This window comes from Notamacropus eugenii, chromosome 6, assembly GCF_028372415.1.
Source record: "Notamacropus eugenii isolate mMacEug1 chromosome 6, mMacEug1.pri_v2, whole genome shotgun sequence".
In the NCBI taxonomy this organism is placed as follows: domain Eukaryota; kingdom Metazoa; phylum Chordata; class Mammalia; order Diprotodontia; family Macropodidae; genus Notamacropus; species Notamacropus eugenii.
The window spans coordinates 206,298,301-206,313,245 of record NC_092877.1 but is presented as its reverse complement, the minus strand read 5'-3'; positions in this window follow the sequence as shown (position 1 = coordinate 206,313,245).

The following is a 14,945-nucleotide window of genomic DNA, read 5'->3' as shown; positions in this document are numbered from 1 at the left end:
ATTTTTATTTTCTCTCACCCCACACCTCCACCCCCAAGAAAGAGTCTTGTAGGCGCTTAATACATGCTTGCCATCTGAAATTGGAGAAGTTGCTTATCAAGGGGAGAGCCCAGCAAGGAAACCTTGGAGACTATCTTTGTCTGGCTCCCAGCGTGATCTGGGCACTAGTCACCTCTTTCCTAATGTCTCAGGTCAATTGAGGCACTGTTACAGACCAGTCGATATATTATCCTCTTGGGAGATTGCTTTGAAATCACTCATTGTCAGTCCAAGGGGACTTAAGTTTGTTAACTTAGAAAGCCCAGGGCAAAGTCCGTGTATTTATTCAGGCTTTTCCTGGTGGGGCACTAGGCTTAAGAAAAAAGTAGTTTCTGTTTTCCATCTGGACTGTTTAGGATGACTAAGGCCGGTTACCTATTGATGGGCCAAGGTAACAAGTGAGTTTAAAAATGAATGAGGACCTTGCTGCTCGATGGCAAAGGTACTTTAGAAACCCATTCCTTGAATGCCAAATAGTTTAATTTTCACTAGGTTTTTTTTTTTTCTCACAAGTTGCCTATGTCTATTAAAAAGAGAGACTTCATTTTCAAATACATTGGGTGCGGAGGCTTAACCTGAGTGAAAATTTTTGTTTTCTGGAAATAACTTTCTTGAGAGATGAGACATTTAAATGCCTTTTAAATTAAATGTTTAATTTACTATTAGCTTAACTATACAGACATGACTTGCTGATTTCAAAGTACAGCCAAATAATAGGTCTTTGTGATATAATTTGTTTTAATACCTTTCTCCTTCTTTGGCGCCATTAAGGACTTCAGTACAGAGATTGCCAAGGGCCTTCTTTGTAATCCTGAGACTGCAAGAAGTAAGGTTCACAAGTCTTTAAGAAAGCAACTTCCTATCTATGCTCCAGTCAGGCAAACCTCTACAAATTATATCTGTGTGTGTTTCAAGCATGTGAATGAACCTTTATCAGGAGGTTTTTATCTGGGAGTATAGCAGCTACCATTGATGAAGTCATTTGGATCATTAGTGTGGACCTAACTTTTGATTTTCGTTCTGTCATTAAGCCAGATCAATTTTTCTGTGCCTCATTTTTTTCCCTCTGGTGAAGTTGAAAGTATGATATCTAATATCTGCCTTTTCACAGGTGTGATTAAAAAAGACTAGTGAAATATATGTCTTAAAAGTATTTATTGTGCTCCAAATAATGTAGTTTTTTACATAGAATAATTCTCAACAAAGAAATGTACTCTAATGGAAAGAGACCTGAACTCTCAAGTGTAGTACCAGTTCTGCCACCAACTAAGCTGTGTGATATTGGGTAAGCCAGTTAACCTCTCTGGGTTATGATTTGTTTCCTCATCCTTAAAATGAAGTGATTGGATTAGATGGTCAGTAAAGTCCATTCCAGCTTTAAAATGCTGTGATCTAAGAGATGATTCATTCTCTGTCTGGAACTTAGAGAACTCCAAACAGGCATCTTAAAGACTGCTTGTACTTCTTCCCCCACATCCTGACCTCAGTTTTACCTCCATTTCCTCTCATCCTCCAACATTTTCTTTCTTATTAATTTTCTCTTACTACCCTGATCTTCCTACTACTATTATTTCTACAAGCTTTCATTATCCCTGACCTTTATTTCTTTTTGTGGTTGCCTTGCTCTTTTTCCATCATTCTCCATTTCTTTCTCTGAGACTTTCAAACACTACGCCAAAAAAAATTTTCTGAAAGCTTTAAAATACATCTGTGAGATGAGAAATCTTCTGGCAAAAAGATGATTTTTAAAAAGTTCTGAATCAATCTGTGTATCCAACCATAGAAAGCAAGAGATAAGACATACATACTATTTTTTTCTTTAAAGACATAGACCGTGTAATGTTTGCAAAATATAGCAACCTTGGTCCCCCAAATTCTTGCCTTCAGTCCTTGAAATTCTCTGGTGGGGCAGCCTGAACCTGTAGAGGAAAAAGACACATCCTTTTTTTTCCCCTGAAACATAATGCAATGGAAAGATCACCACTGGCTTTGAACTGGACTCTAGCCAATGTGACCTGAGAGACAAGGCATTTCACTCTCTTGGATCTCAGTTTCTTCATTTGTATAATGGGGGAACTAGACTAGGGAAACCCTGTAAGAGTCTTTCCACCTCCACATCCATGATTCTATGAACTCAACTGCATTCATGAAAAGCTCACAGAGTTGGAAGTGGAGGTGGTACTAAGGGCAGCAGCTTTCTTTTTAACCATGTGGTAGTACCATTTCAGCCCGATATTGGCCCGATGGCCCAGTCTCCTGCTTCATCTATAACTCAGTCAATAACTCAATCAATCCACCCCAAAATATTCATTCTTAAGTTTTTTGTAGAAATCTCAAATCCTTGTTGTGAGGTAAATATAATTACTGGAAGTGAAACCACCCATACACTATTACTTGAGTCAAAGTTCAATTCTTTGCTGATTACATATCAATATTATGGTAATTCTCAAAAAACAGTGCTAGGAAATTATTGTTAGAAAAAACCTCATATTTTATATAATGCTTCCTTTCCCCTTCAGCAATCTTATGAGACAAGTAGTAAAGAATTATTGCATTCATTTTACAGATGAAAAAACTTGGGATCATAGACAAATGACAGAGCTCGCAAAGCTAGTATCAGAATTGAGATTCAAACTCTGATCTTCTGACTTCACAACCAGTGCTCTAACTGCTATGACATGCTGCCTCTAGATCCAGAATGCTTTTTTGTGTCATGGACCCCTTTGACAATCCAGTGAAACCTGTGAATCCCTGATCAGAATAGTGTTTTTAAATATATAAAATAAAATACATAAGATTATAAGAGAAACCAATTGTATTGAAATGCAGTTATCAAAATATTTTTTAAAAGTTCATTGGACTTGAGAATGCCTGAAAATGCATAAGATAGACACATAGATAGATATGGTAGATATCAATCAATAGAGACAGAGATGATAGATAACAGTCGATATAGAGATAGATATAAATCAATAGACAGATAGGTAGATAGATGATAGATATCAATAGAGATAGAAGACATCAATCAGGAGAGATAGATGATTGACAGATAGAATATATGAAATATGATATGATATATCACACTTGCAATGTGCACACTATGGTAGCATTAGAGAAACAAATACAAGCAAACAAGGTAGTCTCTGTCCTCAATGAGCTTACTTTCTAGCAAGAGAAAGCATTAAGGGATTTAAAAAAGGAGAGGTGATTTGGAAATGATGGTTGAGAAATGACTTGGAAATCTGGTTCCATACAAGATAAGCCCTTATGAACCCAGATTCTTTCATAGGAAGAGTCTAAGTTTCCAATATGAGAAGATAAGAATGATGGTAACAGCTCTAGTAGCTTAGCTTGGAAATGGTGACTGAGAAAGGCATATACTGTATCTTCTATGGAAATTTAAGTTGCAGTAGCAAATCAGTCTTTCCTATCTTTTCTAATTATGCCTCTCCTTAAGACACGATTATTTTCAAATAGGAGGATATGGGAGGAGAAAGGAAAGATATTATGTAATAGTTTATTGGTCATACCCAAAGCAAGCATGGATGTGGAGCATCTGCCCAATCATAGGGCCAACTGTATTGACAAGGAAGAAATCAAAGTAGCCTGACATCAAAAATATGATTGACACCTCCCAACAGAGGAAAAGGAAGGTTTGAATGGCCTTGCCTATCTATTTTTGATAACACTAGAATGGTTACACAAGGAGAGTCACCTAATTCTACTTCATCAACAATATGGGACAAGTGCTGAATGTGCTTATGAATGTAAGACTGAGGGAGTAGAGAAAGCTTTTACAGCTGACAACACCCTTGCCTCATGGTCTTCTTTCTGTATTCATTACTATCCTCTTTATAAAGGCCCCATCTCAGTCCTTCCTCAGGCCCCTGTCTACCCTTTGCCTGGCACCAAATTATTCAACATTTCTTTGCAGTCTTTACATATATACATACATAGCCCCCCTACATACAGATGAAAAAGCATCTCCATACACTGAATTACTTTCCATAGACAGTCAACAAATAAACATTATAAAGTGCCTACTTGTCTCATGACCAAAGAGATGGAAGACTAGACATTTCCTCTGATCCTCAGGTTCTCTTAAATCTTTCCAAATTAGGAATTATGCACAAGACATAATAAAGCAATTTCAGCTGTCTCCACAGTCTAAAACATGAAGAACTCTAATGATTTAAAAACCTGATGAGCTCATAGCAATGAAGGCTAATCCCTAACCCTTAAAGTGCTCACTTATCACACCTTTTCCCCACAACCTACCACAGCAGGCACTAACTAAAGCAGGGGCCTGCAACAGAACTTAACTCTACCCTCCCCATCGCCTCCCTGCCCCAGGCTGAGGAAAACCAAAGCTCAGAAGCTAGCTCTGGCTGGGATAGCACTATGTTGCAAAAGAACTGATCCAGAGAACTGAAGACCAAGGAGAACTAGTGCAGGACACATATGGAGTTATATGGCCCTCCACTAAGTCTAAGAAAAGAGCCCAGCATCCCCCCAGGGCCAGTTTTATTCCCCCATCCCCCTACCTCAGAAGTCACTTGGAACAGAAACTGAGCCTGATGAAACATGAATTGTCCAGGACTAGCAGAGGCTGAGATGGCTTTGAAGTCCCATTCCCAGACATAGTGCAATCAAAAGATTAAAATTACTAAATTTTAATGAGGAAGAAAATTCAATTAAAAGCCTTTAGCACAAGCAGATAAACCAACAGGAAGGATATCATCAATAGAAGGGAATGTGTTCTTCATATCAGATAAAAGACCCCAGATATCTATAAATAAATATTGCAAGACAAAGGGAAAATAAATTCCCTCTGTGTAAGAAATCTCAGTGAATTCCCAAGAGAGCATGGAGCGATAGCAGGATGCTTCTGAATGGCTTAAAAAAAATAAGAATTATGTAAGTAGAATTTATTATTTCCTAGTCAGGAGAAAAAAAGGAAAAAAAATTGGCAGAATAGAAAAACTTGAATCCACAATGGCAAATCTCACCCAAGAAACAAAGGAGAGAATAACTGATTGGGAATGCAAATGCACAGAAGTTAAGGACAATCTTAAAGAAGAGAGGCAAAAAACAATAATATTTTTAAAAAATTGTCTCTATACAAATAAAACACATCTCAAAGATGAGAGCAAATATAAGTATTACAGGTGTCCCAAAAAGACACAAGTCAAAAATGTTGAATACAATAGTGTAACAAATAGTATGAAAAAACTGCCAAGAACACAAAACAAAGTGCCAATCAAAAAAAATTTAGAGATCATCTCAGAAACAACCCTATGCTATGAATTCCAAAACAAATACTGGTTAAGTAAAGCAATTCCAGTGAAAAACAACAGATTCTTCAAGTGATCTAGAGAAAGACCTTCAAGTATAATGAAAAAGAAATCTGAATAACACAGGACAATCTCCACCCGTCAGAAGCCTCAGAAGGAATTGGAATAATATGTTTGGAAGAGCAAAGGAGCTCAAGATGCAATTAAAGGGGTTACACCCCACAAATCTAAGAGCCTACTATATGTTCTATGATTAGAGGTGTGGATAGAAGAAAGACAAAGAGGCCATTGCCTCAAGGATTTCATAAGCTAATATCACAATCTAATACAAACAATTATATATAAACTAGATATATACAGGATAAGTGGTAGATAATCTCAAAAGAAAGGAGCTAGCATGAAGGGGGCAGAAGACAATAACTTTCTTCTATAAAAAAATGAAGCTTGAATAACATCTGCTCTAGGCTGCCAGGGCTCATTTAGCCAAAAGAGGACATTCATAAAACCATTCAGCTATGTTGCATTGCATGGGGCTATATTCAGGGCAGATGGGGTACCCTTTCATTTTCCAAATTAGAACTTAGTCCCTTAATGTTGTGGCATCCTCCAATCTTCTGCTATGCCATCTGTGAAAGAAAGAGAAAGAGGAGATGACAGCTTGATAGAAAGAAGTTTGGTCGAAGCTTTATTTCATTCACAGTTTTCTTTTTAGTTATAACCTTCTGCTGCCCCCCAAAGGACAATCCTGAGTGTATCATTCTTTCATTCATTCACCAAATATTCCCTGAGCACTTCCTTTGTTCAAAGCATTATTACATGGGAGACCAGATAAATGGTGAAGTCAAAAGCAGGAGCAGTTTTAGGGAAGAAACATATTAAATAGCCCCCTTCCTCATGAAATTTCTAGTCTGGTAGGGGAGATAAGGCATGTACGATATAATACAATGTGAATGCTGTAGTATAACACAGAAATGCAACAAGAGAATTTCAAATTGCTATGCTGTTTCCATTCAACATATATTCTTTCCTCAACCCTTTCCAATTTGACTTCAATGGGGCAAAATGGTGTGTTTGTCCTTCGTTGCCAAAGACTGTGCTGTCAGAGAAATGATGACGTGACTTGCACTTGACTTTGTTTTGAGTGAGGGAGGGCTGTGCAGGTCACCAGCCTCACTTCTCCTCCAGAGTCATCTGAATCCAGTGACCAGATATTCATCAGGATGACTGGAGATGACCCAGGATGAGGTAATTAGGGTTAAGTGACTTGCCCAAGGTCACACGGCTAATGAGTGTCAAGTGTCTGAGGTGAGATTTGAACTCAGGTCCTCCTGCCTCCTGCACTGGTGCTTTATCCACTGCACCACCTAGCTGCCCCGGGGTAAAGTGGTACAGTGAAGTGAAAGCTGGATTTGTTGTCAAAAGATCTGAGTTCAAATTCAGACTCTGCTTCTTACTAGCTATGCATCCTTGGTCAAATCACTTAACCTCCATGGGTCTTTGTTTTGCTATCTATAAAATGAAGGTTTGAACTAATTGGTTTCTAAGGTCTGGTCCAGTTCTAAATCTCTGATTCTCTGAACTACCCCCACCAGTATACTGAAAACCCTCTCTCAGCAGATCACAATGAGTTCTTAATTGCCAGATTCACTAATCTTTTTAATCCTCATTCCCTTTGATCTCTCTGCAGGATTTGACAGTATTGACCCCCTCCTTCTACTAGATATTCATCTTTCCTTGCCTTCTAAGTCTCTAAGTTCTGCTGTTTAACTCCCTTCCTTCTATAGCCCCTGCTTCTTTGTCTCAGTGGTTCCTTATCCTCTTTTAGCTTGGTGGATATTCATAGAAATATTTCTGCCCACATATATCCACCAAACTAGTTACCATAGAGAGAAGTTATAATGTAGAAAGAAGGCTAGCAGTCGGAATGCACAGGAATTCACAGAGATAAAATTCAAAAACTGAACCAGCAAGAAAACTCATGATCTCAAACAAATAAACAAAGTGTGGGAAACAATTAAAGTGAACTTGAGATCTTAGTATAAGGAGGCAATTTTGTTTTCATGCTGTCACTGAAACTCAGTGAACTAGGACCAAAGACTGAAATACGGCTAGGGAAGGGTACACTGTATTTAATTTTTTCAACAATATTTTGTCCCAATGACATGTAAAAACAACTTTTAATATATGGATTTTTTTTAAGTTTTGATTTCCAAATTCTATCTCTCCCTTCCTGTCCTCCCCATCCCTGAAATGATAAGCAATCTGATATAGATTACACATGCGCAATCGTGTAAAACATACTTCCATATTAGTCATTTTGTGGCAAATAAAAGAAAGAAAGAAAATATGGAAGGGGGAAAAGGAAGAAAGAAAAAAGCCTGTTTCAGTCTGTATTCAGACACAATTAGTTCTTTCTCTGAAGGTGTACAGAATTTTTCATCCTGAGTCTTTTGGGGATGTCTTAGATCACCATATTTCTAAGAATAGCTAAGTAATTCATAATACTTCATCCAACAATATTGCTATTAATGTGTACAATGTTCTCCTGATTCCGCTCATTTTACTCTATATCAGTTCATGTAAGTCTTTCCAAGTTTTTCTGAAATCATCCTGCTCATCACTTCTTATAGCATAATAATATTATATTACAATCAGATACCACAACTTGTTCAGTCACTCCCCAACTGATGGACATCCTCTGTTTCTAATTCTTTGCCACCACAAAAAGAGCTACTATAAATACTTTTGTATATATAGGACCTTTTCCTTTTTCTTTGATCTCTTTGAGATACAGACCTAGCAACAGTATTACGGGATCAAAGGGTGTGGCCAGTTTTGTAGCCTTTTAGGCATAATTCCAAATTGCTCTCCAGAATGGTTTGCTAAGTTCACAACTCTACCAACAGTGTGATATGTTGTATTTTTTTTAAAGAATAGATAATGAGGAAAAAAGGTGAAAGTGCATTATATTTTAAGAAGATACACTGTGGGAAAATACAAAAACAAGAAGGGGAAAAGCAAGATGGTAGAAAGAATTTGGGTGAAGATTAGTGGAGATAGAAAAGAATTATTAGCATTCATATAACTTTAAGGTTTGCAAAGCACTTTATGCATAATATTTCACTTGATCCTCATAAGACAGGTACTATTAATATTCCCAGTTACAGATGAGGCAATTAAGAATGAGAAAGGTTCAGTGATTTGCTCAGGGTCACACAACCAATAAGTGTCTGAAGCAGGATTCAAACTCAGGTCTTCCTGATCCCAAGTCTGGCACTCTAACCACTAGACCACCTATGCGCTACAGAAACAGAAGAAATTATATTGTTGAAGAATATTATGGACAACATGTACATAAAGAGGAGATAAATGAAACAATCAGGAAACATCACAAGTATGATATGGAGGCATGCCCCAGAATAATGAGACAATCGGATTAGAGGTCCTGTACTGTTTGGTCTAGTGTCTTGGCCCTCTATTATTTAGCATTTTTATCTATGACTTACATGAGAGCATAGATGGAGTGTTATAATAGTGCTGAGGAACTTCATTATCCAAACATTTGCTGGAGCTCTTTCTCTCCTAGAAGCAGATCGGCTAAGAATTTCTTGACTTGCCTAAATGATAAATTTATCTTTCCAAAGGTGGAGGAACCAAAATGGGGAACTTCTATTCTGGTCCTAATTGTCACCAAGAAGGAGGAATTGGTTGCTGGAGTCTGGAAGTGGTGGGAATCTTGGGGAGAAGCAATCATTACATCTTTGAATTTATGATAGAGAAAGAAAATAAAGTTGGACATAGGCTGATGTGCCCCTCTGGTTTTAAGAGGACAGATTATTAAAAGATTTAGAGATGGGCAATGGGATCATGTAGACTAAATTTCTATAGAGGAAGCGACCCCAGGAAGCAAGGGAAGCTGTCAAGGATAATATACTTAAGACAGAAAGAGAAACAATTCTAATGAGAAGAAGAAGGGGAAGTTGCCCAAAGAGACCAATGTGGAAGAACATCAATCAACTTAGATTTTTTAAAAGACATGTATAAAAGACAGAAGCAAGAACAAATAGCAAAAGTCTGATAGAAATGGGAGATAGGGACAGGAATGCTAAAAGTCAGAATAAACTGAGATTGGCAAACAGAAAGAAGCTAAGAATGACAAAATGTTCTTTTGTTGCTGTGGTTAGAGGTGATGAAGTAGACAGAGTGCTAAGCTTGAACTGAGGATGATCTGAGTTCAGGTACAGCCTCAGACACTTGCTAGGCTTCTGACCCTGGGCAGGTCACTTAACTCAGTGACAGTGTTGCCTCAGTTTCCTCAACTTCAAAATGGGGAAACAGCACCTACCTCTTAGGGTTGTTGTATTATTAAAGGAATGAGTAGTGAACATTTTGAAAAGGGATCAATGATCAGTAACTTGCATGGTTTCATCAAGAAGAGGTTATGGCTGGTTATTCACATATTCTTTTCAAGCAGGATTACTAGACAGGTAGATCAGGGTAAAGTTTTTGATATAGTTTAAACAAAACATTTGAAAGAGCTGCTCAAGCTATTCTTGTGAGCAAGATGGATAGATGTGCACTAGACAATAGTATAGTTATATGAACTGCAACTGGTTGGATGGCCAGACCCAAAGGTTATTTATTACTCATTCAAGGTCAACTGGAAGGTCTCTAATTGGGTACCTGTGGGATCCATGTGCTATTTACATGTTATTTGTGTTTTAGATCTAAGCACAGATAGCATGTTTATCAAATTTGTAGGTGATCCAAGGCTAGGAGGGATGGTGAATATGTTGGATAATAGAATTAAGATCCAAATTTGTCTCAACAGGCTAGAATGTTAGGCTGAACCTAAGACAATGGAATTTAATTAGAAAAAATATATAAATTCTTACATGAGTTCAATAAGTCTTTTTTTCATTGACCTCTAATGTTATCATTAAGCACCAGCTTAACATGGCAAAAATCCTCAGTGATCCTTAAACATTCTTTATAAAGGACTTTTCCAGTAAAGACGAATCTTCTCTCCCTTGGCATAAAATTTTATGAAACAGAGGCCAAGAATTGTGTACATATTTCTGCCAAACGTTGGATGCTGCTGCAATAGGAATTATTGCACAAGATCTGGGCACTGCCCAGGCCCTGAAAGACCCTTGTTCATGAATTGCCTCTTCTCAAAGCAAGTTCACCACTTACTGAGTTTGTCGCTCTGAGCATCAAAGATCTTCTCACAAAGAATCAGCCCAGTTTCTTACCACAGTTACTATGAGTAGGCCCTCATCCCTTCATCTTTTTGCTTATTTGCAGGTTTGGCATAAATTGCATTGTCATTAAATCAATAAGTTATTTTCAGAAGTACAAGTGGCAAAACGCATTTCATCTGAAAAAGATTTGTTTAGGGGGCTGCAGATTCAACATAAGGCCATAGAATTGTGTGGCAATGTAACAGCAAGAACCCTGGCATACATTGGAGGATCTGCCACACAATTCTTAGATCGGCTTTTCTAAAAGGAAAGCAACTATTGAGGGGTCAACAATCTATTTTAATCAAGCACATATATCATTCACTTAGTTCAAGGGAAAAAGTCAGCACCCTGAACTTCAGAGAAAATGCAAACAGAGAAATAAAGACCAACAGGCAGGGCTTCCAACTGTCTGGCCATAAGCAATGCATATATCACAGATCAACAGACGATCTAACTGTCTGACCATACATACATACATAGTTACCAGGGAGAGAAGCACCTGCATCTGAGTTTTCAAAGCCAGGGGGCTCCTTAGTGGCTACCCAGAGTCTTGTTTGGCCAGACAAACACTTCCAATGAGTAAGCCCCAAAGTAAAAGTACTTATTACTTTTCTTTTGGCTTTTCAGAGTCAGAGGGCATCACAACCCTTGAGAAATAGTGCCTCATTAAAAATTAATAAAAGGTATGGGGCCTTCCTACAAAATTAATCTCCTCTAATCAAGCTTCCCTTAATGGGCAGGCCCATTATGTGTGGGGAAGATCTTTAACTCTCTTTAACATAATTAACATTACAGGCAACTGTAAAGCTAATGTGCTCTTAGCCTATGTTAATAGAAACATACTGTCTAAGATTAGAGAGGTGAGAGTCCCATTGTAGGCTGCCTTGTTCAGAGCTATTGTGATCAGTTCTGGGCACCACATTTTAGAGATACATTGGTAGAGCTGGAAAGTGTACAAAGATTGGAAATCAAAGTGATAAATGACCTGGATATTATGCTGACTGCAAATTGAAGGACGTGAGGATGCTTAGCCTGCAGAGGAGAAGATTTAAAAGGAGACATGTCTTTCAAGAATTTTGAAGGAATGTCATGTGGAAAATGAATCAGACTTTTCTTCCTGGCCCTAGAAGGTGGCTCTAGAAACAATGGGTGTTTCAAAGGGACAAATTTAAACTTGGTACAAAGGAAAACTTCCTAACAATTAGTTTTCAGTGAAATGGGCAGCATCAAGAAGTAGTGGGTTACTCTTTGCTGGAGGTAATCAAACAAAGGCTGAATGACTACTTATCAGGTATTTTGTAGAAGGGCAACTAAGTGACACAGTGGATAGAATGCTGAGCCTGGAGTCAGGAAGACTCATCTTCCTGAGTTCAAATCTGCCCTCAGACACTTACTAGTTGTGTGACCTTGGACAAGTTGCTTTATCCTGTTTGCCTCAATTTCCTCATCAGTAAAATGAACTGGAGGAAATGGCAAACCACTCTAGTATCTTTGCCAAGAAAAGCTCAAATGAGGTCATGGAAACTCAGACATGACTGAAAACTTAACAAGAAAAGTTTGTAGAAGAGATTCTTAACAAATCCAATATGCTATAGAAAGGCTTCTTATTCAGGCAGATTACCTGTAGATTACCTTGAAGATGTCTTCCAGCTCTATGATTCTGTGATTCTCAACCTATTAAGATTCCTCCAAGGTTCTGACTTTGTTGTCTTATCTTTTTCTTTCTAAACTTTTTTCCTTGACAATATCATTCAGTTCAATTGCTACTTTTATGTAGACAATTTCCAAATATATTCCTACAGTCCTGACTTCTGAGTGAGTCCTCATTACCTAAAGAACATCTCTCTATCTAGATGTCCCACCAAAACTTCAAACTCAACATCTGGCTCCCAGAATGCAGATTTTCTTAATAACAATTTTTAAATGTCCTACTCTGCCCTTTACTTCTTGAATTCCTATCTAGCATTTAAAACTCAACTCTCAAATACCTTATCTTTCCTTTTGGCAACAACCTTCCCCCTTGATCTCATTTAGTTTATTTTACAACTCTTTAATCCACTTCTTGGGGAATACTGGGTAAAGCAATGATCTATAACCATGCCTTATCTTTCTTTTAAACTATTAGTTTTTTAAGGGCAGCAACCTTAGTACATCTAAATATCGTATTACTTCCATCCAGTTTCCCTACCCCCATCCCCAGATAAGCAGCAAAATGCTCTGTGTTTAATAAATTTTTGTGGAATGAGTGACCTGGGAAATCAGGTAAAGCTATCAGTCATTCAGCTGATGTCTTGTACATAATAGGTGTTCAGTAAAAGTTTATTATATGAGTGAATATATTCTTGAAAATATTTTTGTGTTTAGCATTAAGTTGGGTACTATGAGAATTACAAAAGAAAATAAGACATGTTACCTGCTCTCAAGGAGTTTGCAATATAATAATTTTTAGATATCAGATTTAGCATATAGTGCCTTTTCCATTTATAGTGTTTTTCCTAGTCTAGTTTGGAGGGGAAAAAAGATAAAAAAGGAATAGCAGAAGAGGTAACATTAGAAACAGCAGCCAAGAAGACAGTGTTAAAATCAGCAGCATGGAGAAGGGAAAATAGAGGGAGAAGACAGGAAAGGGATACAGGGCATCCATCATCAGATTACTATTAAGGTGATCACAGAAAAGTAATAGCAAGTTCCAGTGGAATACTGGAAAGAGCGGTAGCAGAATTATAAGCAGAATGAGTCTTACCTTTTTTGGACATGACCTATATAGATGTTTGTTTTGATTGACTATACATATTTGTTGGGGAGGTTTTGTTTTTCTTTCTTAGTGGGGAGGTAGGAGTGCAAAGAGAGAGAAAAAATGTGTTTAATAGTTGAAAAAATAAAATTGAATTTAAAAAAGAATAAGCTACAGCCAATTAGTATATTTAATCAGAACTACAATGATGTTTACAACTATTAAAATGACCAAGCACTACAACTGGCCAGTCTAGACACCCTCTTCCCTCATTGGTCCTGTAAAGACACATTGCCTAAAATTTGTATCCAAGTTTTCTCTTTAAAAAAAAAAATCTAAGCTGGCCTTTCCATCTTTCTAAAGAAGATAATTGGATATAGTAGAAAGAGGTCTGAACCAGGAGTCAGAAGGTCTGAGTCATGAGCCATCAAAGGTGTCAGAAAAGAATGGGTCACAGATAGAATGAGAACAATTGCTATAGAAGCCAAGTGGAGGCAGTTTCAGCAGAAGTTAGGTATGGGTTGTGTTGATGAGACACATTGCTTTGGGTGCTGTTTTGCTAATTGATTTTCTACTTCTTGCATCCAAACACAACACATTCTATATTCTATTTTAATTTTTGTTGTTAAGTCTCTATGAGAAAACAAAAAGTAATTGGGCAAGGATAATAGTTGTGTGAGCTCTTCTAGGGATGCTTCTTCAGAAAATCATTGATTGAGAGGTGGGTGAATAGATAAGAGGACAGAAGCAATTTCCTATTGGGAGTAGTTGCCATTTGTTATTTTGTTGTACTTATAGCCTGTTTTTTATAGAAGTACCTCAAAGAAGTTTTGTCAAATTAAACTGTATACCATGTCTTTTGAATGTATCATTATCTTCCCATCTAGCTTTTAAACAAGTGGGAGACAAAGGCATTGAGTAGCTCACTCAAAGTGAAGCAACAAATCACTGGAATTGAGATGAGAACCTAAGATTTCTGACTCTCATCGACTATATTTCCTGCTTCCAAATATAGTAAAATAAAACAATGCAAAATACTTCCTATGCACAATTGTCCAGTCTGGGATCTAAAATGTTCTCTCCCCTCCTTCTTCTCCCATGAAGAGAAAGAATAGACATACTTAGCAGGAATATCTCAGTTACTTTGGAGAGTTCTGTCAATTGCAATATGTTCCTAATGAGATAATAGCCCTAGACATCACCAGCTGCCCTAGACACCTTATGTTTCTTCAAAGCTGTAATTATCCTTTGACTATTCCACCCCAGTTTGCTACCTTCCCAAATAAATAAGCAATTATTTAGCAGTGGTGACAAATAGAATCTCATAGTAGAAACAGACAAATGGAAAAGGCTGTCAGAGAAACACAAAGAAATATACTTTGCCTATTTTACAGAAACACCACATTTCAGTTCCAGGGAAAGCAGGAAGATACAGTGAAGCATCTCACAGATTTGCCGCTAACTTCTGGCTCAGAGTCCAGTTGATAAACTGTCTGAAAGTTAGGATCTTAGAAAATCAATGCATGGTGATAAATTACCTAGCCCATGTCATAATCTATTGCAGGAAGTCTTCTGTTATCTTTGGAATCAACAGATAGATGGACTTTTTTTTTTACAGATGTGCTTTAATAA